Source organism: Anser cygnoides, chromosome 4, assembly GCF_040182565.1.
Source record: "Anser cygnoides isolate HZ-2024a breed goose chromosome 4, Taihu_goose_T2T_genome, whole genome shotgun sequence".
Lineage (NCBI taxonomy): Eukaryota > Metazoa > Chordata > Aves > Anseriformes > Anatidae > Anser > Anser cygnoides.
The window spans coordinates 19,769,080-19,794,837 of record NC_089876.1 but is presented as its reverse complement, the minus strand read 5'-3'; the positions used below and the strand labels follow the sequence as shown (position 1 = coordinate 19,794,837).

The window sequence follows — 25,758 nt, the reverse complement described above, 5'->3', positions numbered from 1 at the left end:
TGCCACACGGTGAGGAACATCACTTTGGCCAGTTCGGTCAGCTGTCCTGGCTGTGTCCCCTCCCAGCTCCTGGTGCACCCCCAGCCTCCTCACTGGCAGGGCAGCACCAGAAGTTGAAAAGTCCTTGACATAGTGTAAGCACTGCTCTGCAACAACTAAAACATCGGTGTGTTATAAACATTATTTTCATCCTAAATACAAAACATGGCACTATACCTGCTGCTAGGAAGAAAGTTAACTCTTATCTTTACCCAAACCAGAACACTCACTGACCAAACCAGGGAGCCTACTGGAGCATACCATGTTCCTTCCCTGTCCAGAACCAGGATCAAAAAAAAAAAAAAAAAAAAAAAAACAAACAGAGCCTCTGTGTATACCCAGGACAAGTTACAGAGTGCGCACACAGCATAAAAACGGGTTAAAAAACAGGGCAATGACTATGCTTACAGTTATCCTTACATCTACTTTCTCAATTTGTTCAGCGAGCTCCTCTGTCAATGACTTGGTCAATGATTTATATCTAAAGGTTAAGGAGACCTCCCATGGAGTCACAAGGTTTGGAATGGACCCCCTTGCTTTGTAAATTCCTTGAACCAAGGAGGCAAGGAGCCCAGGTGCAGTTGGATCCAGTCCTAATCCCAGGCTTGGTCAATATTTCATGTCTAAAAGATTATATGTGCACAATCAATCTAAGATACAATCTAAGATACTAAGATCAATCCTGGTATCGAGGTGTAATGGATCTCTGCAGCAGGTGTAACCTTGAGAGGTGTCCCTGCCCAAGGGGAGATCCTGCTGTGCAGCCCGCCGTCATACAGGAGAGCTCAAAGGGTTCCCGGGCTGCTCGCTGTTTATGGGGTAAGATGATTGAGTCACAGTCGTATCTGCATACCAACTGCAGAGGTTAGTTTCTTCCAGATTTGACTTGAAGCAGACACTGACCAGCACTGCAGTCAGGAGCACACTGCCCAACTTGCCCCTTGGCTACAGGGTGTTACCTGTCCCTGACTGAACACTGAGCCAGCTGCAGCCATCATGACCAGATGCATCTTTCACAGCCACCACTGGCGGTTATTGCCTGAGCAGGGCTTCAGGTGAAAGGCCAGGCTGGGAGGAGGAGCACACCACCAGAATCAAGGAGAAGTTCTGGAAGTCCCATGCGTTTCTGAATTTTAACTCTTTTCTCTCCACACATAATCTTATACTTTTCTATCATGGAGATTTCAGATAACAAGTCTTTTTTTCAAAAATTGTTAAAATGGCAAGCATTTACCAGCAGAGCTTGTCTGGCCAAGAAAAGCACAGTATGAAAGCGATGACATAGGCTATTAGTCCCAGAGGATCATGCAATTTAAGTTTACCTATCAGTGGGAAAAGTACTATTTTATTCTGTATTTCTAAATTACAAAGCTTAGTCATGATAAAATAAGTGACTGAGTAATAAGGTTAGAATTATTTCTCAGTTCAGTTATTTTTGTTTTGATACTTCTCAGTCACTTTGACAGCTGGCTGACAGTCTCCACATCTAAGAGCAAGATCTGAGCTCTAAGATTATTCTGCAGAGTGTAACCTCCAGCCCCACCTAACATCCACCTCCAAAAGCAGTAACAGCCTACGTCCTCTGAAGTCAAATACTGGTCCTGATTCTCACACTGACAGTCCTATGTCCCCTCTGTGAAGGTAGCGCCCTCACTGGGGTAGGGCAGAGTTAAGGAAACAACCTCAAGGCTCAGTACCTTGAGAGGATGAAGTCATGGATGACAATATTTAGAGCAAGTCTTACTGAAGTGGAAAACATCTATATATAACTGCAATTAGCTACCTATGTATTTCGTTGGTGTTCCCATGAGTTGTGCTTCCGAAAAGCTACAGTAGTCTACAAAGACTGGCAGCCATTTTCATTTCATTTCACTGAAGGCTGTGAAGAAAAAAATAAACTCACTCTCTGATGGAGCTTTATTTTTGTTCTTACTTTGTTGTTCTTAATTTAAAATGAGAGTCACTCCAACAGAAAATATTTGATTGCTCTTTGAATGCAGACAAACATAACAGAACAGATTAGCAAGGTGGTTAGCTGGTACTGATGCCTGTTGCTGGAATCTGTTGTCATGAAAGTGTTTTCAGAAAGCAAGTAGAATCTGTCAAGTCCTCAACATTAGTATCTTACTCTCTAACAGTATTTCCACAGATTAATTAACTCAAATGTCATTCTCTTATAGCTTCGTGCACTCTACAGAAGAGTACTTGGTAGCTGCTGTGTGTTTTAGATCAAACAAAGCTCTGCAGGGATACAATCATAACTCCAGTAAATTACTATTGCAGTGGAATGCTACAAAATAGCTTTTCAGATGTATTCTGGGAAAAAAAAAAAAAAAAAACCTTACCCTGAACACATTTTTAGAGCAAAAGATTTACCACGGCCTTTTCATCACCTCTAACGGCAATCTGCCTTTCCACATACATTCTGAGGACAAAAGATGCTACCTTTTGGAGATGGGACTCCCACCTGGACCATTACACCTATAAGAAAATGCTTGATTTCAGAACATTCCCACCTAACTATCAATCATGTAAACAGCATGCACTCATACATCTTCTTGTGCAGCCTTGCGGGGTTCGGTCCTGGCACCAACCCTTGAAAAGCAGACCCAAGATTAATCTCTACATTTGAAATATTTGAAAGACATTCAATAACATATAAAATTGACTTCTTGCTGTGTTCAGGCAAATCCCCATGTACTTCTAAAAAAAAAAGTGTGTCCTTAGGGAATAGCAGAACACAGAAATAACATGGCTGGGCTGATATGCGTGAACAAAAAAGCCAGCAAATAGTTCATGAGGATCAAATGCTGCAAGTGACTTCACACAAACTTTCATTGTCCCTTACTGACTTTGAGTCTTTCTTCTCCCTCTTCAATGGCTCTTTTTGCCTTAATGTCCATCCTCAGGGACACAAGATCACAACCTCATTTTTCAAAGTTTTTTTTCTTTTTTTTTTCCTTTGTTCATTTCCATTTTTAAAATAAGTCCAAGAAAAGAGCGTAGCTCTAATCACTGCCTTCCAGTGTAATGATTTTCTTCTATTTTTCCTGCTACGATTAGAATGCAAAGCAATTGTCTACTGGCATTTGAGGGTAAATGACAGCTAATATCAAACCTGCATGGGTAAATCAATAAATATATGAACAGGTATCAAAAATGCATTGAAAAACCTGTTCCATATTTAAACCTCACCCAAAGCAGGTTGGAATATTAGATTTATTTTAACAAAAAGCCTACCTAGTACAATATAATTACTGTAGAAGCCAGAGGGATAAAAAGTCGTCTGAATTCTTGCTATTCTCTGAGCAACCACCAAACTAATAGTTAAAAGGGGCTGAACGCTTTCTAGGCTAATATAGGGAAGCATTATAACAATCCCGCTCCTGAGCTTCTCTGAGCTTAAATCAGCATGGGTATATTAAAATAATGTCACATAATTTTCCTCATGAAACTATCATTTCACTGTTACCTGGAGGGATACTGTAAGATACACTATAGTACTATAAATGTAAATATTCTGTACACCAAGCGTTCCGTGAGAATGGAAACTTAATGATGTTTATATTACAACATCACTGCTGGAGTTAGGTTTGTATTAGCATTTCTGTGATAACCCACCCCACCGTTTCCCAGAGGTTTATAACTCAACTGTAAAAATTTACTACAAGCTGAAATTTAACGTATCAAGTCTCACCTCAGGAGCATTTTTTATTACTTTTTTTTTTTTTTTTTAAAGGAGGCAGACATCATATTTTGGGGGTGAAAATGTGTATAGCAATGTTAAATATACTTCGGGTTTTCAATTTAATGAAAAGCACTAATAGAAATGATTTTAGGAAAAAAAGGCTATAACCACAGTCTGATCTAAAGGAGTCAGGTGGAAAAAATATGATGAGCAATTAAAATATAATTTCAGAAAACAGTTTATGAAGAATCAAAGTAACTGCTAGGAATAAAACCTGATTAAAATTGCCAAGATCCTGAATTTCTTTAATGTGTGTTTATTTTTCTGCCTTGTAAAGACCTAATTTTCATCCTGTTCTGTTTGAGGGCATTGCATTGATTTTGCTGGCACAGCTTCAGATTCGGTCTTTGAGTTATTGATATGCTTTTAAAATACAGGATACACAGTAATGCAAGCTGAGCCATAAAACAGTTTCTCCTCCTCAAGCATACTTCTTCCTCCCCAAAGCTCAGCATTTCCATCCCTCAGAATTAGCTCACCCTGGCAGCCACCAGGTCCAGCTCAAATCCCAAGTAGCTGTACAGGGATCAAAGCTTTTACCTCCTTATTCTAGTGTCTATAGACTTGGGGGTTAGTTCTCAAGAGGCCTTTTGCTTGTTCAGATCGTATCTGATGTGACTAAGACAGACGTAGCTCTTTATATGCCTGCACCTACATTGTGCAGACTCACTTTTATTCCCATTGATTTTTCTCTATTATTGCTGCTATGTATATTTTTACCTTTTTGAATACAAATGACAGTTATTGCCAAAGTTTAAGTTATTGCCATGAGTCATTCTACGGAAACATAAACTATTCTTTCTTCCCTAAGACTCTGGGGATGGTCTGAGACCAGACCTTTATATATGCTTTTGATTAAAAGAAAAACAAGGAAGTTCTGTAGTGCAGACCAAAACTAGGAAATTTTGGAGGGGGAACACCGTGAAGTGTCATTTTTTGCCCAAAATGTTAAGGAAAATCTTAGTTTTAGATTATGAGAAAATACTACTTATAATAGAGTATACAATTAAATTTGAAGCAGAATTTAAAAATAATTTAAAAAAGCAAACACTGGAAATGGCTCAGTAATCGAAATGTTGTTCTTTAGGGAAATTGCAGAGTTTAAATCTGAGGACACTATTTGCTAGCTGTTTATCATAGACAAGAACTCTGCATTGTACAAGTGTAGACAGACCATTCACTGCACATATTTCTGAAATACATGAAAGAAAGAAAACACGGAAGGATATTAAAGAAAACAAAAATTTTCAAGTGCAAGCATTTTGTTAATATTCCTAATTTTTTTGTTGGAGAAGTCTGACTGATAGGCCAAGGCAATAAAACTGGAGCCTTTAGGATGAGTGAGAAGAAATTATTCAACTGCGAAATACCGGTGATGGCAATGGTATGTGTTGATTAAAAAAAAAAAGAAAAAAAACTGTTCTTGAGCAGAAATATGAAAATCAGGCCAAAAAGTCACTTACTTTAAAATAAATCCTTAATATAAAAACAGATAATCTCAAGTGAAGTAGCCACGAAGCAAGCACAATGGCTTCAAGGATCACGATCGAACAATCAGATAGTGGTATCTGATAGTGATTTTCTCCTGGAAAGAGTCCAGTGGAGGGCCACAAAGATGATACGGGGCCTGGAGCATCTTCCCTATGAAGAAAGGCTGAGAGAACTGGGTCTGTTCAGCCTGGAGAAAAGAAGACTCAGAGGGGATCTCATCAATGTTTACAAATACCTGAGGTGTGGGAGACAGAGGGATTTGGCCAACCTCTTCTCAGTGGTTTGTGGGGACAGGACAAGGGGTAATGGCCACAAGATGGAGCACAGGAAGCTCTGCACCAATACGCAAAAGAACTTCTTCACAGTGAGGGTGACGGAGCACTGGAACAGGCTGCCCAGGGAGGTTGTGGAGTCTCCTTCTCTGGAGATATTCGAGGCCCGTCTGGGCGCCTACCTGGGCAGCCTGCTCTAAGGAACCTGCTTTGGCAGGGGGGTTGGACCCGATGATCTTTCGAGGTCCCTTCCAACCCCTACGATTCTGTGATATCTACACTCTGAAAGAATATTTTTCCACTTTGTGATCAGTTACATGCTACCCATCCTTAAAAGTTTCTAGTTTTAGCACTCCAGCAACTTGACAGTATTTTGTTTTATTCAGATGAAACCACTGCATACAATTCATATTACAGAAGTGTCAAGGAGTGATTACCCCAGAGCCATTCAAAAGGTAACCAGAATGGATCCTGAGAGAGCAGAACCTGCACATAAGTGCTACATATATTTGCCAGAAGCAGTCCTTTGGTGATGTACATGCCATACCTTTCTGTAGCAGTCCATTCCTGCCTACTGGGTGGCCCCAAGCACAAGCCCAAGCCTCCACCAGGTGACGAGCTCTTCCAAAGGAGAGATGGAAACAGAAAGCTTCAAGATTCAAAATCTTACCTTCCCTCTAGACAAGCTGCATAGTGGCTCTCCAGTCTCAAGTCTTTTTAAATTTGATAAAGTTGCTACTTCCAGGTTTCGGAGAGTCTTTTTTGTATCCTTTCACATTTCTCTCACTGCAGATGCACTTAATGTTAGTGTTATGTAACTCAGCCTGGAGAACTCTTCATAGAAATCAATTTGACTAATGCACACACAGCGTAAAGGGGGATATTCAAAAGAAAAAGAGATGTTTTCTCCCCCAGACTGAAGAACAAGAGAAATCTGAGTTTCTGTTTCTATGTGGACGTTGGAGGAAAGTGATGGTTTCCCTGTGGGTTAACACTTCCTGACTTTGCTTTTCACACAGAGGTTACAACTACTTATGTTATATGCAAGCTATGCATAACAATTAGAAATAGGGCACACAGTCTAAATCATCATACTTGTTAGCATTTCAATGCAAATATCATTTTAATCCTTGAATTTCTAATGTCAACAGTAGCTGCTTAGAGTTGTCATTGAAATCTAATTTCTCCCCTTTTCATATTGCATATATGTGCAGACATTGTTCAGTGATTACGATTTGGCATTTCTTCTAGATTTTTGTACGCTTGCAGTAGATTTATGCACCTGAGAACTTATGCTGGTAACCTAGTAAGTGTTTTATACAAGAGAGGAGTCATATTTGAATGAAAAGTATGGATGTTAGTTAAGATCCTATTCAGCAGGATTACATAACATCATAAAGGTCAGCTGTGATAGATACTATTATGTTAACATGCAAAAGAATGTGTAGTAGTAGATGATGTGAAGGGTTTATGTATTATAAAAACAGGTCATGGTTTAGGAATGAGTTTCAGATAGGAATAGACAGACAGTGACAGTGGATTATTGTAGGCTTATGGGAAAAACATTTTCATATCAGATGAAACAAACATTTTAAAACTGGAGTCAGAATCCCAATTCCTCGCAAAGCAAAGAAAAATACCTGAGGAGCTTTAGAAAGAAGCTTTCATAAGTGTTCCGAACTGGTATGGTTGTTTCCATCTGCAGGTTCCTGTGAAGCAGACCTATCCAGTCATATACTGAAAGCTCCTCACAATGACTTTTGCACATCATGCATCAAGAACACAAGTTTCAGTATTTGCTGTGCTGTGCCTTAATTGGTAAGAGCTAACTACATCAGGACATTCCCTGATAATTAAAAACAGGCGTTTTGTACATTCCCTGACCATTAATTGCCTCTATCACCCTTCTCCAGGTTTTCTGTGGTTTGGAAAAGAAAGGAGGAAGAATTTCTCTTCTCTTCTTTATGGAAGGTGATGAGTGTTACAAGGTACTTAAGGCCCTGTACAAGTTAGTTCTGAAACCCAGTTCATGCATTACTTATGAAATTTCACTAAAATGTAAATCTGAGTGATTTTCATTTGTTCCCTTGGTCTTATATGAAACAACATTTACTAAGTCCAAGGAATTATTTTCAGAGTTCAAATTCTAAAGAGAAATGTGAGGTATGGTAAGAAATATTAATAAAAAATAAATACATGTCCAAGCAAATAAAGCTTCTGCACTATAAAACTTCACATTTGTCTCTATTAATGTTTAATGCATTTGTAAAAAGCAGTCCTGCTTTGCAGAGTATAGCCACAAAAGTGTCCTGCAACCTACTAGCACTTACAATCACAGTATGGGTCCAAAGAGGTTTGTCAGCAATGCATCATCCATGCTTGGCAGATAAGAGAAATTGCACATCATATATTAAAGCCATATATAGTTGCTAACAGGAACATAAATTCAAAAAATATTTAGCTCTAAAATTAGATATTAACCTATCATTTGATTGGCTTAAACACACTTAGAAAATTAGCAGCAGGTGTTGGGAGTTTGGAAAGAAAAAAAAAAAAACTCTTATGACCTGAAGGAACTTGCTGCACAACAGGGACTTTAAATAAATAAGTGAATAAGTAAATAAATGATTATGCTAATCATAATGTTTTCCTGAGCAATTGTTCTTGCAAGGCACATCTTTCCAACATATTAAAACAAAAACACACCTGGAAAGACCCTCATGTGCTCCACCATAACCAGTTTATATCCAGGCTATTGAGAGCAAAGCATAGCTTCTAGTTCCTTAGGCATCTTTTAAAAATGTCTGGTAATCCATCTGGATTACTTTCTTCTATCTCTGAGTGACTAAAATATGTAGCTTTTAAAAACAATATGAATTCAGAGCACAGTCAGGATGTGTTTGCTCTATCATTTATTCACAGTTTTTTTGCACAAGGTTAATTCCGTGATGTTTCTGCTGTTCTTGCCTTTGTGTCTAGGCAGGAGTACCATGATCTGTCAGTGCCATGGAAAACAATTCAAATGGAAAACATCTTACAAATTTACAACGTATTTCAGTTTTATCTGAACAAAACATATATACATATATAAAAGGGGAGATGGGGGAAGGAGGGCTTTTTTTTTTTTTTTTAGTGTGCAAAGACTATAAATATCAGTAAAAACTGAAGCACCAGATTCAGTAATTGCACACAATTTTAAAGAACCGTTAATATTGGCAGTAAACGTGACCCTAGATAAGCATGTTACATTCATGAACCTTGTAGGTATGCAGGCTTGAGTTGAATTTCCTTGCAAGACAAAAAAGGTCAGTGGCTCTCACCATAGCCTCAAGCCTGTTATACACACACACAACTCAATATAACCTGAACCTGAAGCTAGAAATTTTTATTAAACAAAAGCTTAATCCCTCCAAAGTTCTCAGGGAAATAGTTTTTAAAAGGTGAAAATCAATTACAGCTAATGAAGAAGTGAAAGGGATATGAAGAGACATTTGAAGCAACAGTGAAAAAAAATCAAAGTAAAGTATGTTTTCCAAGCTGAATAAATTTTTGTGGAAAATAATAAAACTGGAAAAAAGAATACAAAGAATAAATTAAATAGATCTGAAATTTTGAGTGTCCAAAAAAACATGAGATAATAAACTCCAAGCCAATCTCTTGGGGAGGGATTGAAAATAAGTATTGTAAATGAAATGAGAAGTATTTTGTCGAAACTCTATCTTGTTCAAAAAATGAGGCAATCAAATGTTTCTTCCCAGGTGCAGTATCTACAGTTTAAATTGGTAAGCTAAGTATTGGTTTTGATCTTTTATCTGATTTCTGCCTAAGAAGTTTAATTGTAGCATTTACTTTCAATTGACGTTCATGAGTTATTATGCCAACAATTGGTCTTCACTATACACAAAAGTTCAAAAATCTCTAGAAGCCAGAACAACCAATTCAAAGACTGTTCAGAAATTCTTAAAATACTAAAGAAGAGGTTCTAAAATGGTTACAGCCTTTTTCCTATCAAAGTAGGAGTCCAGAATGACTAACAATCAATTCCTGTAGTTAATAGCCCACACACTAGAAAAGCAAGGAATACCACCACGTCTCCAAAACTGCTTATTATTGAACTGTTATTTGCAAGATGAGAAGGTTTCTAAAAGTATATCCTCTGATTAGGAATGCAATTTTATGCATTGTACAGAAAGAATTTACCTGTGTACAACAAATTGGCCTGTTAAGAGTTCCCAGAAGTGTGCGGCATAGTGGGGACAAGTGACCGAGCAGATGTTGAGTTTTGCCAAAAAATGCATGGTACAGTTAGCCCAAGATTTCATCTTAATGATCAAACAAGGAATGTAGTTTCTCATTCTGTGTTTAGCTTTCAGATTTGCTGCGGTTATAGTCTCATAAATTCCCATTTATGGGACAGAACGAGTAGAGAGTTGAACTACATCAATAGCATGAGCATGAGCATCGCATGCTTTACTATTAATTTGGCAGTGAGGTAAAGTTAAGCCAATGTCTTCAGTTTGGTGGGATAGTTTACATTGGAGAATGAAATGTGCATGGGTATATTTGTGCTAGCTTCAGTATGCACAGTAATACAGCAATGAGGGTGCAGTGACAGATTGGCAACCGTGTACTTTCAACCCCCAGAGAGTTTGATTTTTAGTTATTAGACACTGTGTTGTTGCATATGTAGCAGGAGAGATATAAGTATATTCATTTTATTCTTAGTATGCTACAATCACACCTACATTTTACTTTGTAGTTAGACCTTTAGGGAGAAGCTCTCAGGCTGATTATGCTGGGAAACTTCCCAGGAAAATGTCATTCAACCTTTGCATCTTCTCTCCTATTTCTCTCTGCCTTACCCACCTCTTTCTCCTGAAATTTTCTGCTTCACATCAAAAGTTTACTGATATTTTGAAGCAATAGGAATCAAAGACAAGGGAGAACCAGAGTTGGCCCTATTAGAGCCTGTGTCAAAAAGTTTCTGAGGGTGTTGGAGGCAGGGAGGGGGTGGGAAGAAACATGGCTTATTGCAAAGATGGAGAAGTTGGAGGTTGGGATGCTAGGATTTTCGGACAAACCAGTGGAATGGGAGTGAGGTATACATATACACATATATTTGAGGAACAGAAGGAAGTTAGACTTACTGCATAAAATGTCTGACTTCTATTGCAATAGGTCATTTATTAGATCCTTTCTTTTTTTTTCCTCATTTCAGTCAACTTCTTAGTACCCTTTCAAAATGAAACCAGGTTTAAATAAGAGTTATAGAAAATATCTGCAAAGCTCTTGAGTACAATAGGTGACCACTTTCTGGAATGATTGTGAGAGAAATGTGGTAGGTTGAGGCATTTCATACGTTTGAAACCTTTCTTCCTTTTATCAAGTATGTTTTAATTTTATAAGCTCCCAGAGCTTATAAAAGAGAGGCCAGAGAGGCCTTTTTAGTTATAAATGTGAATAAATAAATAAAAATCTTTAGCTTGCAACACTTCACTTTAGATTTAAGAATAAATGTGATTTAGAATATTTCTTTAATGTATGAGTTTTTAGTAACTAGGAAAGCCACTGAAGACAGCAACAACCACGTAACCAGCTTAGATACCCTCAATTTCTCAAAGCCAAGAGGCTCCTCTCAAACAAAACCACCACCTACAGATGGTCCTAGAACAGCCAGAAGGAATGCTGTGTGCTCCAATATGGATTTCTGCAGGTAGAAATGCTTTCTTCACTACTTGTGATTTGCAAAACCTGCTCATTGCAATCCTATAAATATTCCTTTAAATCAAAAGGATGTATAGTTGCTCATATCCAGTCTGATGGCCTATCCTTGAAGCAAAGGCTCTCTCTCTCAAGAGAGAGCAGGCTCTCTTCTTTTTCTCTTCATCTCCACAGGGATCCCTAACAAAGACAAGGCACCACGATAATAATAAAACCTCAGCTGTGTCCAACTCTCCAAACAAATGCAGGCAATTCCAGCACTGCAAAATCAATAGCCCATGCTTCACCCAGGAATGAAAGCAGCATGGCAGAGGATTAGATTGCAGTGATATGGACGGGCAGAACTGCAGTTCTGCCAGGCTTCTCACCATCTGGGCTTGGATGGAGCAGGGAACTATGCTCCGGAGCACACAATAATTTCCCCTAGCCACAAAACAACACCTTGTCCTAGACCCTGAACAGTGGTAGGTATTACAGGCACCATTTAAACGAAATAAATGTATGGATCACAGCACACAACATGGAGTGGAGTTGGTACCTTTATGCTCACCCTTCTCCTCTGAGAAGCAGCAGCTCTGGTATCTCTCTGAACTACTCAGCCTAGAAAGGCAAGAAGGCAAGCTGAAGATCAGCCGCCCAATGATCTCAATTCAAAGTGATGCTACCAGCATTTCAGCAGACTGAGTATTGATTGTGAATATCTGCGAGTCTGCAGAAGCAGCAGCAGTAGCGTGAAATTTCATTCAGTGTTTTATTAAGATATAAGAAGGGGAACAGGTGAGTAGTGGGAGTAAGCAAAGCAGAGAGTTCACGTTATGCATAATCCTTGATCTTGCATATCATGCATGGATCCTGCCTGTTTTGCAACTTTCTTCTAATTCTATGGAATTTCATCTTTAAGGAAGAAAAAATAAATAAATAAACTAGAAAACAAGAAAAATAAGCAGCTACAGCTCATAGCTATGCTCATAGCTACAGATAAATCCTTTAAGTATGAATCATGCTCATACTTTAAAAAAAATTAAATCATGTAAGAAAATCAGAGACACAAGAGCAGAAATTAAAAACTACACTATTAATCACTCCTTGTACAGACAACATGTCAATTTGAGAGTGAGAGTTATTGTCCTCCTCCCCTCAGCACAATCTCACACGTGAAATCAAAAAGACAGAGGGAGGGACAATAATACCCATTTAGGAACTAAGAAACCACACCACCACAAAATTAGAAGTCTAACCTCAGGGACAAAAGCAGTAACGACCATCATCTCCCCTGGATTTAACAATTGCAAGTCTTCCTTCCATTGGATTCTCTCCACAAACTTCAGATGACATCACCGCACAGATTACGATGGTCGAGACTCTTCTTACAACCGGGAAGGCAAGAAGCACAAGACCCAAGGATTCAAGCCTAATTAAATTCATTTTACTGCTAAAATAAACAAAAAATAATAAAAATAAAAAAAAAACACACTCATGTACATCCTTATCAGAGGGGGAACTAAGCTTGAGGATTTCACAACAGCAAATATGATCTTCTGAACAGATCTGGAGTTTGCTACACAAGGATGACAGGACAATTCATTTTGGAGGGACCACAGGAGATCTCTAGTCCAGCTTCCTGCCCACAGCAGGGCCAGCGCTGAGGTCAGACAAGGTCTGCCACGACTTGATCCAGATGGATCTTGGAGAACTCCAGGGATGGACACTGCACATCTTCTCTGGGCAGCCTGTTCCAGAGCCTGACTGTCCTCAAGGGAAGACATTTTATCCCTACATCCAGCCCAAACATCTCATTTCAATTTCTGCTCATTGTCTCTCACCCTCCCACCATGCAGCTGGCTCTGTCTTCTTAACAACCTCCTTGTAGGTACTGGGAGCTGCTGGTAAGTGCCCCCAAAGTCACCTCATCCCCAGGCTGAGCAAGCTCACTTCCCTTAATTTCTTCTCATAGGAGAAGTGCTCCAGCCCCCTCACCATCTTTAAAGAAGTACAGCTTTAGCCTCTAGACTGAAAAAGGATTCATCACAAAATCCTTAATTTCTCCATTAACAATTTATGGAAGAGATACAACAGAAGAGCTAGAAATAAGGTAAGATATACTCCTGATAGCAGTGCTATGACTTCTATTGGTGCAGTTAAATACCGAACTGCTATATTGAATAATGTTGCTATAGCCACTCATTTGGGATATAATCCATAAGATTATAATCCATAAAATCATAGGAAAATTCTGGTTGGAAGGAGGTCACCTAGTGCAACCTCCTGCTCAAAGCAGGGTAACCCGTGAAGTTGGGGGTTTAATTCTTCTGCCACCCATTATCATTGGTAGCAGATGAAGAATTCAAACCTGATTTTCAGAAAATCCATTTCTTGCTACCTCCAATTTTATTATAGGATCCTAAGGAACAAAAATATTTCATTATGAGCATGGGGATTATAAGGCAAGAGGGAGGGGTAGCCATCTGTAGTAGAACATGCTGCTCCTGTTTACATTCATCTCATCAGTTTGTTTACAGTGAACCCTCCTGAACCTCTCCTTGCTAGATAGGATGCCTTCCCTTTGTGCTAAGCAGGCTTATGCTTAAAGTCAGAATGAGCAGATGGAAAGAAAAGTTTTAACAACAAGAGTGCTCTTCCATTGTACTTATGATGACAAAACAGTACAACAAAGTGTCAGCAGCAGACAGAATCGGCTGCCATCTACAACATTAGGTACATTGCTGGTTTTCTTACATCCAGAGTAGGCTGTTTCTGAGCAACTCGGAACATGCAGAAAACAGTTTTTAAAAAATAGCGAATTAAGGACAAAATGCAAAAGGCGGCTTTCAATGCCATGTCCTATCCCTTTGCACGTACCACAAAAGAGGCAGTGAACCCACAGCCTTGGTTCAGAGGCACTGTATAAGTACAGTTCATCTTCCTCATCGCTCCGCTTGTTTTTTAGTCAGGGACACCTTAGGATCAGGCGGGAGGGGAGGCGAATGCATCAACCTGGCAACTGCAACCTGTTTCTAGCTGACCTCCTCCGTGTTAAATTCAGACGCAGCAATTTGCACAGCAGTTGCTGGGCTCTGCTTTTAAATCTTCCTGACCCCCTGCAATTGCCAGAGGGCTCCTGGGAGCTCTCTGAGGAGCATCGAGCCTCCTGCTGCTGCCGGGGAAGAACACCTCCAGCAGGCCACAACTTCTAGCAAGCCCTAGCAGTTTTTAACAAGCTCTGCCAGCTGTTCTTGATCACGGGGTGCTCTAACCCGAACCAGGAGATGAGGGAGAGTCCCTCATCACCCTTTCAGCAGGTACCTGGGAAACCTAGGGGTACCTAGGGAGCAGTTTGTGCAGAAGGGGGACAAAAATTGTTTACGTGTGCCTGTGCAGTGGCAGTGACATGACGTAGGCCACAATCCCCACCACTGATGGGAGCAACGACCCTTGGCATCCTCTTTGATGACCGAGGACTGCTTCAAAGAGACAGGATCCACCAACTGAGTGGGAGCTGGGCTGAAGGGGCCGCCCCAAGTCTAGGCACACACACGACAAAACACAAAAAGGTTTTCACATTTTTTCTCAGAAATCAGTAAACTGGTGCCTCTCTGAAGTGGATGTACACCAATGTTCACAGCATGGGGAACAGACAGTAGTAATTAGACATCTCAGTAGTAATTAGACGCGTGTAGTTACAGAGCTACAACCTCACTGAGGTCATTGCAAATTGCAAGACCCTGGACTTCAGGAAAGTAGATTTTTGCCCATTCAGTGACATGCTCGGAAGATTCACATGGAGCACAGACCTAAAGAAAAGAGGGATTCAGGAGAGCTGTTTGATTTTCAAAGATCTCCTCCAAGTTTGAGGATCGCAATGAGCAGAAAGTCAAAGGCAGGACACATGCACTGTTAACAGGGAATTTTTGACATAACTATTGAAAGGAAGCATAAGAGGTGGCATAAGACATGGGTGAACATAGCTTGCTGACGGGAAGCAGAGGATAATTGTTTTCTCTTTCTGCTTTCACATGGCCTGTTCTTTTTTTTTCCCCCCTCTCTTTTTTTCTTTAAATAATCTGCTCTCAACCAATGTGCCTTTTTTCATCATATTTTATCCCTCTGCTCTTTTTGAGGAGAGAGAGTGAGAGAGTGGCATGGTGGAGCTTAACTGTGTATCACTGTGAGAACACCACAGCTCCCCACTAAAAGAGCAACATGGACATACTGGAGCAGGTCCATTGAAGAGATGTGAAGACAATTAAGGGACTGCAACATCTGTTGTATGAGGAAAGGCTGAGACAGCTGGGGCTGTTTAGCCTGGAGAAGAGAAGACTTGAAAGGAACTTATCAATATGGATAAATACCTGATGGTGACAGCAAAGAAGGTGGAGCTAGATTCTTCTCAGTGGTACCAGCAACAGGTTGAGCAACACTTTTACTGGGAGAGCGATTAAATACAACCTCTCTGGGCAACCTGCTCCAGTATCTCCTGAGAGATACTCAAAATCAGATATGACACAGCCATGAGCAATCTGCTGTAGCTGACCCTGCTTGAAGTAGAGGTTTAGGTTAGATGATCTCCAGAGTCCTCTAGTCACCTCAGTACGTCTGAGGTTCTGTGATCATCTTGGTTGTCTTTCCAAACACATGACCAAAGTGCAGGAACTTTTCCTCATGTCATGTGTACACTTGTGGTCACTCAATGGGAACACACTCTATTTTAGCTGGAGTAGTGAATGCGCTCTTGTGCATTCACTTCCACAGCAGCATAAGATCATGACCTATAAGCCCTGGAGTACTGTAGGAACATTTGTACACTGCACTTTACCAGAAACATTGGGAAATGCTGACAGAGTACATTCTTTTATTTAAAAAGCCTAAGCAATAACAGAGATGTTATAATTAGCTATGGATTCAAAGCTATATTTGCTGGTAGTGGAATGCACAGGAAGAATTACTCTGATTTACTGTAATTTGCCACAGAGGGTTTCAAACATCTCAAAATCTAATGATTTCATAATATAACAGCAGAGATGAAGGAGCTCCCCAGGAAGGTTTTCTGTGTTAGAATTTCTGCAGTATTTTTGCATTCTGTCTCTACTCTGATTACATACAAGACTGTACTTGCTAACAAAAGAACTGGAAAGAATGAAAACATATTCACAACACCTGAGGATGAAAACAGCTGTCCACTTTCCAAAATATTTCTAGTTTTCAGAGTTTTTATTTCACACTGATTTGAAGAAGAGACCACTAAAAAAAATAGCCCTAAGAAAAGAAAGAAAATCCCACTTCACAGTAACCCATTGACTCTGACATCTGCAAAGGAAAGCCAAGATGAAGGTTCATTCTCTTACTTTGAATCAGACAAAGCAGGGTCTTGAAGCATGGTCTCTAGAGTCCCAGTCAATGCCATTTGGGCTAATTCAATGGAATATGTTAAGCAGGAAAAAAAAAAAAAAGTCAATAGGGTTAATATGACTCAGCTCCCTTTATAATATCAAATACTAAGAAATCTGAGTTCTAAGGTAGGCACACTTTAGCTTCTTAGTAGACAATCACCACAACCATCTTCTAGAATTCTATGAAGACAGAATATATGGAAAAAAAATTGAAATCTAAAGGGAGGTATTTCTAGATAGTGTTTTTTTTTTGTTGTTTTGTTTAATGAGCACACTGCACAGGATGATTATAATGCTAACAGCAGTCCATTCTAGGAGAGCAAGGCACTCTGTGATGATGAATTAAGTTAATTTTAAGAGCAAAAAGAAGAAGATGACAAAATGAGAAGCACCTAAATAAATGGAGAAGTTAAAACACATAATTCCTGTTTGTGAATCTTACACCACCATGTGTTACAGCTACATGATGTATACATACACATGCGCAAACACATGTGGTATCACTGCAGATTGCACAGACACACCAAAGCTATCTTTAAGCTAATTAGATAGTTGCTGCTGTTAGTGTAATCAGAGCTCAGAACACAGCGTAGACCAGAAATCCTACTTCAGGAGCTTACTCAAGACCCCTTGGTAACCCCTACCACGACCTACTTCCAAAGCAACACTAATGGCTATATTCCAAATAAAAACTTCAAAACTAACTTCATGAATTGGCATGTGGCTTAGTTATGCAATAATGCTGTAAAGATATTCTTACATGTAAACCATCCACATATAAACAAAGAAAAGGAGTAGACTACAGAGCTGCCAAAGAGGCAGCAACCTTGTAAACTTATTTCATTTCTACCTTCGACTATCTAAGAAATTTTTATCTGCATCTTTGCTTGAAGGTTCAGATCACAATGATTCAGAAGATGCAGTCTTACCTGGCTAACAAGTGGTCACAGGAGGGGTCAGGGAGTCTAAAAGAGCAAGACATTCATTTTTGACAACTGAGGCCTGTTAACTGAAACATCCTTTTGGAATCTGTTCTGACTCCATCTCTCTCTGATCGGTCTTTGCCTCTTTCCCAAAGCCAGGGCAACAAAAGCCCAGAAGTATTTGAAGGATCCCAGGATGCAGCAAGAGCTCTGAAATTCAGGCTCTTCCATCTAGCTTCCCTCCAGAAAGGAGAGAGCTAAATGAACCGTTGTCTAATTGCTTCAAACACCAGTGTTGTTTAATCACCAGTTAGACCTCATTTTTCATCTGTTAAGTTCAACCTATCAACTTGCAGTCACACACTCTTCTTGCTTGCTGTTAAGACGTGCCTCCTCTCTGCTCAGGGAAAGCAGCACCGTGCAGGCCCCACTTTTGCCCCGGGGCTGTCAGCCCACCCCAGCTCAGCGCCCTGCAGCCCCGTGCCCACGTGCCCACCCGCGCAGCAGCACGTTTTACTGCAGGCACTGCCGCACGCTAGCAGGTACGAAAGCTTCAGGCAGAAGCTGGCTCAGAGCGAGCATCTGACTATGCAGATACTACAGCAGCCCCTGGGTCATGCCTGTAGAGCTCTCCGTTCAGATTAATTTTCCAACTTTTTCAGACTTTCCTTAGAATAATTTTACATAACACATTGAGGTGGCACTTGAGCTAGGTATAGCTACGTACTTCTATATATAGAGGCAGTATAGAGTACCAAACTAAAAGCAACACTCATCCTCTGTGACTGGGTGTTAGCTGTTCTGAGGTGAGCATATTTTTAGCACCATCTCAGTATTCCCAACGCTGAGACACTTTCCTGACAAAGTTTTATCAAAAGCCTTGTTTCCCCAAAATGCTTCAGCTTCAACAACATAGTACTTTCTGACAAAAAATAGCACATCCCATATATTCGAACAGTGCTACCATCTTCTTAAAATAAGCAAACCCATCAGTGTCTGAGGCAGTGAACTGCAGTCAGATGCACAGAAGATACAGAAAAAAAAAAAAGGCAAATACTTACAATCTACCTTACAAATGAAACTCAAAAAAAGCTTCGCCTTTATTGTCTATTTTATATGCTAATCAGTGTACACCTATTGTTGCAAGACATCAAGTCATCTTGGCTATGTACTGCACATTTTCGTGTTGCAGAGAACTGAATGGGTCGTTCTTATCTACCTTCTCACAGTTTATATAACATTGATATTATGAAAGCAAATTTTTCATTTTGTGGAAAAAGATGTATAACAAAGCTACATTTCTGTCAGCATTTATCTAATAAATCTGATTACTTCTGAATAGTTTAGGAAAGCTTAGAAGAAAAAATTCTGTTAGAATTAGGAGTTCTGATTATTATGTCCTTCTAATGTGCTTAACAAGACAAATCATTTCAGAATTCAAACACTTTGGCAAACACATATTTCTGGCAGGGGAATGGACATTAACATGGCAGCAAAAGCACTTTCTCATGCTCAGGAGACACTCTAGAGGGCTGTCCTGGAACAGAACCCTAGTTCTGAATGGACCCAAGTCAGATAAAACCAGTTGAGAGAAACAAAACAAACAAGAATGCTGGAGAACAGAAATTTCACCAGTTCCAGTGAAGAAACAAACAAACACATACAAAAAAAATGTAAACCTACCATCAGAGATAGCTGCAGAGACAGGGGCTGATTAACCAAAAAAATATAGCATCTGATCCTGTGTTTAGCTAGATGCTGAAAAGCAAAGTCCATTTATTTAGACGAACAAGAAGACAACGATACAATCTGTTTAGAACAAGAAAGTAATTTTCAGTTGCATGTCCAGTTTCAGCAAGTGCAGTTGCTGGGGGAAAAACAGGAATCGAATCACACTTGCTGCTAAATACATATTTAATTGCTTATGTTTTTTTTATATTTTGTTTTGTACCAGACTGTTTACTCTGCTCATGATGATGTGGAATTAGTGTTGCAAAGTTTTCCACTTCCCTTAATCAGTCTTAAAGTGCCCCCTGGTGCAGGCTCAAGGAAATATCCCAATGTAATGTAACGGTGCCAGGGCTGAGCACAGAGAACATTCTGGCAGATTTCATTTCATGTGAAAACATTTCATTATATCCCTCCAGTTTATTTCAGGAAATTTTAGTGACTGGAAGCAGATCCTGTATCTCTGGGAACGTGAATTAGTAAACACAAACCCAGTACTGTCACAGACTGGTGTAAAAGAGGAGTCGTACCAGTCCTTTCTAGCCTTCTAACTAATAGAGCTGCGACAGAGGAGGGCTTATTGTTGCTGGAGCACTCCAGTATCAGTCCTCAGCACCAGCTCCCACCTGTGAGGATGTTTGCAGGGCCACCAGCCTGACACAGCGGGCCCAGACTCCCACAGAGGACATCCAGACTCCAGTCTTTCTTTCCCCTGCTCAGCAAGAAAGGATGAGACCCTGTGACTCTTTTTAGATTTAGGGAAAGAAAACTTAAACAACAGATTTACCTCTTACGAGGTTTTGGAGCAAGTGTCAGGGCCTGATAACAGTCCATAGGGTTAGAGCTGGCTGCATTAAAGCAAGCAGCTACAGAAACAGATCTTGCTGAAAACGACAACCACAGGCAGGCATAGCATTTTGGATCACTGTAACACTTTGTGTTTTCCTCAAGGGTGAACAAATCACCAGCATTCTGTGACAGTGAAAGGAGGAGAAAGGTTGGATTATCTTTATTTTAATCACAAAAACAAAGAAATACGTGACTTACCCAAAAGCCTGTCAAGAATTAGATGAAAATCTGGAATTACCTGAGCTTTTGGTAGCCTGACTTTCGCTTGAAGCACAGACTTATCCCTCACTTACAAAACAGGTATGTATGTTCAGGGTGAGCTCTGCATTTCTCTCCCTGACAATCTTAATGCTGCAGTGGTACAAAAGAGCTTGTTTCTCTGATGCTTGAATATTACTTCTGATGCACAGGGATCTACCTATCTTTTGTGATATGTTGTGATAAGGTAATTTCTTCTGCAGGGCTTTCCTGGAGAGGAATTGTACTGCAATACGGAAGTCAAATGCAAATAAACTTACAACATTTTCAGCTGCAAATTTTTTTTAAAAAAAAGAGCCCTTTGGTCATCACTACCATAAATAAACCCAAAAACAATTGGGGATCAATAAATGTATCCAGCTGGCAAATCTCAGTGATAAGATCTCCTCATAATTAGGAAAGCATCATCTGTGGCATGGTTTCTAACTGCTTTTCCCATCCCTCCTCCACACAAGTCACTTCAATCTTGGCTGTTCAGACATTTAGCATTTACACTGATGAGAAGAATATAAATTCCTAGACAGAAGACACCGCATATATATGTCAATAATATTTTAATTCTTCTCAGATTTCCCTTCTCTTTGGTATTAAATCTGTGTTCATACCACAGCCCTGAATTTTGTGGTTTTATTAATGTGTCTTAATTATTTAGAGAGCTATTTTGGCTTGACACTATTCCTACTTGGATTCTGTTAAAAGATCTTCAACATCTGTTCCAGATCAGTGTAAGAATTGATTTCACATCCATTTTATCATCAGAATTAATGAAGAGAGAGAATCATCTGACTTGATGTGTGGTCCATGGCAAGTGGCTTTGTCTCTCTGCTTGAGTCTCTACATCAGTGTTGCCTTCACACAGATTTATCAAGATTCACTTTTGACATTCAAGTAGAACTAATCAAAAGAAACTGCAGAGAAAATAACAAACAGCATTCTTATATGCAACTACATGTCTTTCTTTTAGTGCTATGTTTAAAATTTGCTTTATGCAGATTCCAAATATTTTAAAAAGTCATCAGATCATAGATAATAGGACCCAAAAGATCATTAGTCCATCTGGTCAAACCAAGACAATAAGACTTTGTACTGCAAGATTTGAAAATACCCTATCATGCCACAGCAAGAAGTGCTATGTAGTAATGAATTAATTTATTTACATTTGCCACAAGCAGCTTGTTCTCTCATTCTCTTCCCTGTAACCAAATTATATATGCAAAGTAGGATCTGGTAGGATTGTTTTTCTCTGCGTAAATGTATACATGCTGCTGTGTGCTTATATTAGAGAAGTCAAGGTCAAAAGAGTATACTTTCCATCTGAGGCAGCAACAACTACTGCAGTTCTATAGGAGATTATTAAACAACCTCTGCTGAAACAGACCTTATGTTCACACTGAAGAGTAGCACTTACCCAGAGAGCCAAAGTGTCTAAGTCTGAAAGCTTTCTACTGGAACTTGGTGGAGTGCTGAATCGAGCCAGCTTTTCAGCACCTTCATAGGCTGGGGTAGGGGAGGGGAAGGGTAAAATTGGGTCAAGTAGACTGGGAAGAGAATCATTGAAATGTCATTTGTACGAGACCTCTGAAGCTCTCCAGTCCAGTTTTGCCCTCAGAGCAGGATTATCAGCAACACTGAATCAGGTCATCTGTAGCAAACCCTCAAAAGACAGCTGCCTGTCTGGGTGCTGCACTGTCCTCCTAGCAAAAAAGGATGGCCAACCTGACCCTCCCCGACCCAACCTGAAGTTGTGGCCATCGTCCCTTGTCATCTCCACCTTCTGAGAAAAGTTTGGTGCTCTCATCTTTGTAACTCCCCTCTTAAAGCACTTGTAGGCTACAATTACTTAGGATCATTCCTCATCCTCTCTGTGACTGTAAGCAAGCTCATCTCCCTCAAAGGGCATGTGCACTGCACTTCATCGTGGTGACCCACTGACAGACACACTCAGCAAGTAAATTATGTATCTGCTTAATTGAAACATGTTGTGTTCTCACTTAGAGCTTCCTGAGTCACTGGATTTCACATTTAAACATGCTCTATTTCTGTAGACTCCAAAGCTGGGACTAGAAATCATCTACTGGAGAGGAAATGGTGGAGGGTCGTCCAGATGCAAGGACTCCCTCGACGAATTTATGCCCCCCATAGACAATACTGCACTGTGGCTGAAAATACAAAAAATAAAAAATAAATACAAAATTTAAATGTGGAATACATTTATAATATATTCTCCAGTTTAGACTCTAGCTCAATGCAAGAGCAGCACTACCTGGACTACAAAGTGACCCTCAAACCCCACCTAAAGCTAAGGCTAACATACGATCTACACCTTGAAAATCTTGTGCCTCCACTCCAGCCAACTTCCCCTCCAGCCACTGGTGTAAAATCTACCTTTTTATCCCTGGACATCTTGAATTCAGAAAACCATTCAAGTAGCTTTAGTCAACAACTGTGTCAGCTTCCCTCTAGCTTGAGCTATATTTTATTTTCCGCAGTCAGACCTAAAGATTTGATCCAATGCTTCCAAGTTCATTCGTTGTTTTGACATCTTCATTCAGAGAGACATGCCTTTCCAATATGGTTCTGCAGTCACAACAAAATAAACAAACAAAAAAATCACAGACTCTGACAAGTAAGCTTCTCAAAACACAGAGAAGCTGGGGCAGGATTTATGAGTCAACACATCTCAAAATTTCAGGAAAGAGCTGAAAGATGGACTTCTATTTGTAAGTTGTATGTTTTATTTTATGGCTCTTGTTTTGTAATTTTGTACGTGCATGCAAACAAATGAGAAAATCATATTCTACTTCTCTCTTCCAAAAGAAAAACAGTTTAATTCTGGATTTGAAAGTTTTCTGGCTACCCAGAGGCAGTGATAAAACCTAACATCTCCCCTACCTGCCAATATTTGTGTGCAGATAACTCATCTAGAATCATAAAGATTTTGGCTTTGTTTTAATCTAGCAACTGTTTCTGAGGATTTCCATCACTTTTACGCAAATGTGAAAGTTTTCCATGCATTGTTGCACACCAGCAACATTTTCCAATGTCTTTCTCCAATAAATTTGTACAGAAGACCACAGCAGGAAATTCTACATGCCCCATTGGGCTAGCAATCACTAAATATACAACATCCCAATGAAAGGCAGTTTATGGTACCGGCAAAGAACTTTTCACACACTGACAACCAATTTCTCAGCTTTTGAAAGCCACATTAAAAGGCTTCCAGCTGAAATACAATATTTGCAACTGAACAAAAACTAATCCTTGGCAAATGTCTTTGCAAAAATAACTACAGTAGAATAATAAAGTGGTTAACAACAGAGTCACGTCAACAGCAAAACTGAACATGAAAACAATGCTCTCTAGCCCCCTTTCCCATTTCAATTTGATGACTCACTCTTCTACGTCATTCGCCCACCTGTGCAAACTTTGAGGCAATATACCAATTTCCAGTCCTCCAGCACAGACAAATATAACAACAACCGTCCCAGTCTCATCCAAATCTCTCACATATCAGCATTCAATAGCACACAACCTCCATTTAGTTCAGCAGAAGTCTGGTGCAGGGAAACTGGCTGACATTGTAATATTTTGACATTCAACTACACTTCTACATTTTTTGTACAAAGATAATCAATTCATGAGTGACTCTCATTTCAAAAATCATACCAGAACAGGAGAGTACAGATCCCCAAGGCTCTTACCTTCCCCCTTGGTTGCACACAGACCTTTCACAGCCCTTGGGACTACGGGTATGATCTGGACATTAGTGATAGAAGCCTTTCAAAAATGATTGCATTTCACCCATCTCTGACTGCAGGAGGTACTTGGTGAGGCAGACAATAGCATTAAACCCTTGTGATACAGCTAGCGGAGCAAGCGAGACCTGAACCCAGAGGAGAAACGCTAAGGGGCAAGCGAGGCCAGTGAAGTTGAACAAGGAGAATTTATTACTGGCTGGGAGACAGCAGAGGACATTTTTGGAAAACACACCCAGCTACAAATTCATCCAGGCAAGAGTGAAGAAAGCAGCAGATGATTTAAATCAACATCCAAGGCTTTACCACAACCCCACTCCCACCCCCCCAGGTCCTACCCTATAAGTATCCAGGTATTTGGGAAGGAAACTTAACATGGTACATGCAGAACAAGTCCTTGTGGGAGTGAGCCTATCATGCTGCACGCTCAGGAAGAATTAATCCCCCCAGCCAAAGCCTGTATTCCCAGACACAGCAAACTGCAACTTTCTCAGAGAAGAAGGTGAGTTTGCAGCTATGTGATATGACTTAATATAGAGCCAAAGGGGAAGGCATGCCTCTGACCTATTTTAAAACACAAAGTGAAGAAAACTCTCAGCAAGAAAATATGAGCTTTACTTTCAAGTTCAGGCAGGCCAAAGTAGCCCAATTATTTACCACCCAAGATGCTAAGGAGGAAGATATGTCTCTCAGCTGCCAGTGTTGTTACAGAATTTCAGAAGTATTCATGTCTCTAATTAGTAGATGGTGCTCGTAATATCCTTCACTAATGCTCTTATTTTTTTCCTGGTCACCAGCAAGCTCAAACTACAAGTCGCATGAGCTGATCCTGTTTAATACAGTAGTGGTTTTGGCTAGATGTCATTATATGAGTTCTTATGGACTCCAGAAATAAATGATATATCACTCTTACATTAATGACTTTGGATCAGAAAAAAAAAAAGGAATGTTAGAAATAAAGGTAAAAACGTGTGTTTAAATTTCAACTCAGTTTTAATTATATAGTTCTACTAAAGATGAATAGGCTTTTCCTGTCCTCAAAATTCTAATTTTCACTCCATCAAAGCAAGCAAAAATATGACTAATGCAGAAAGAGTACTTTGCAGAGGTATAAAAATGTGCTTTCCCTATTTCTTCAAGCCTGTCCCCAAGAACTCCACATAAAAAAGCAAGCAGATTTTTCTTTTAAGTACTTTGACTTAAATACCTCTATTCTTCCCTTGTTGTATTTTTAAACATAGGGAACAAAATTGCTATCTGGTGCACTTGTAACTTGCACCTTAAAAAAATAAAAATCGATGGCAGCTTGTAGGTTTTTTTCTCACTCTTACAAAGAAACGTATGCTAAAATGTGATTTTTGCACATCTATTAAGCTTATTGGCCTGTTCATAAAACAATAAAAGCACTGGTGTCTAACACTAGAACTGCTTAAGGTACCAAAAGCCAGCAAGGAGCCTGCCTCCGGTAACATGTATGAAGATATCCTTTCACTGAAAGGAAATGTTTGCTCCTTCCCATCCCTGATTTTAATAAGATTCACTGGCTGAGACCGCTATCCATGCAGAGCAGTTATGATCCCCTCGGAC

General features: G+C 39.8%; 1 long non-coding RNA gene across 3 annotated transcripts in view; it reads right to left on the bottom strand.

The window, feature by feature from the left end:
* LOC106033716 (uncharacterized) overlaps positions 1 to 25,758 on the bottom strand; it is a 278,677-nt gene that overhangs the window by 226,832 nt on the left and 26,087 nt on the right. Inside the window, exon 1 of one of the 3 annotated variants that reach the window (XR_010830991.1) lies at positions 19,265 to 19,396. The exons of the other annotated variants lie outside the window; for them this stretch is intronic. This is a non-coding gene — a long non-coding RNA (uncharacterized lncRNA). Of the gene's footprint in view, positions 1 to 19,264; positions 19,397 to 25,758 lie in introns of those variants that run through there. 3 annotated transcript variants of the gene reach the window in all.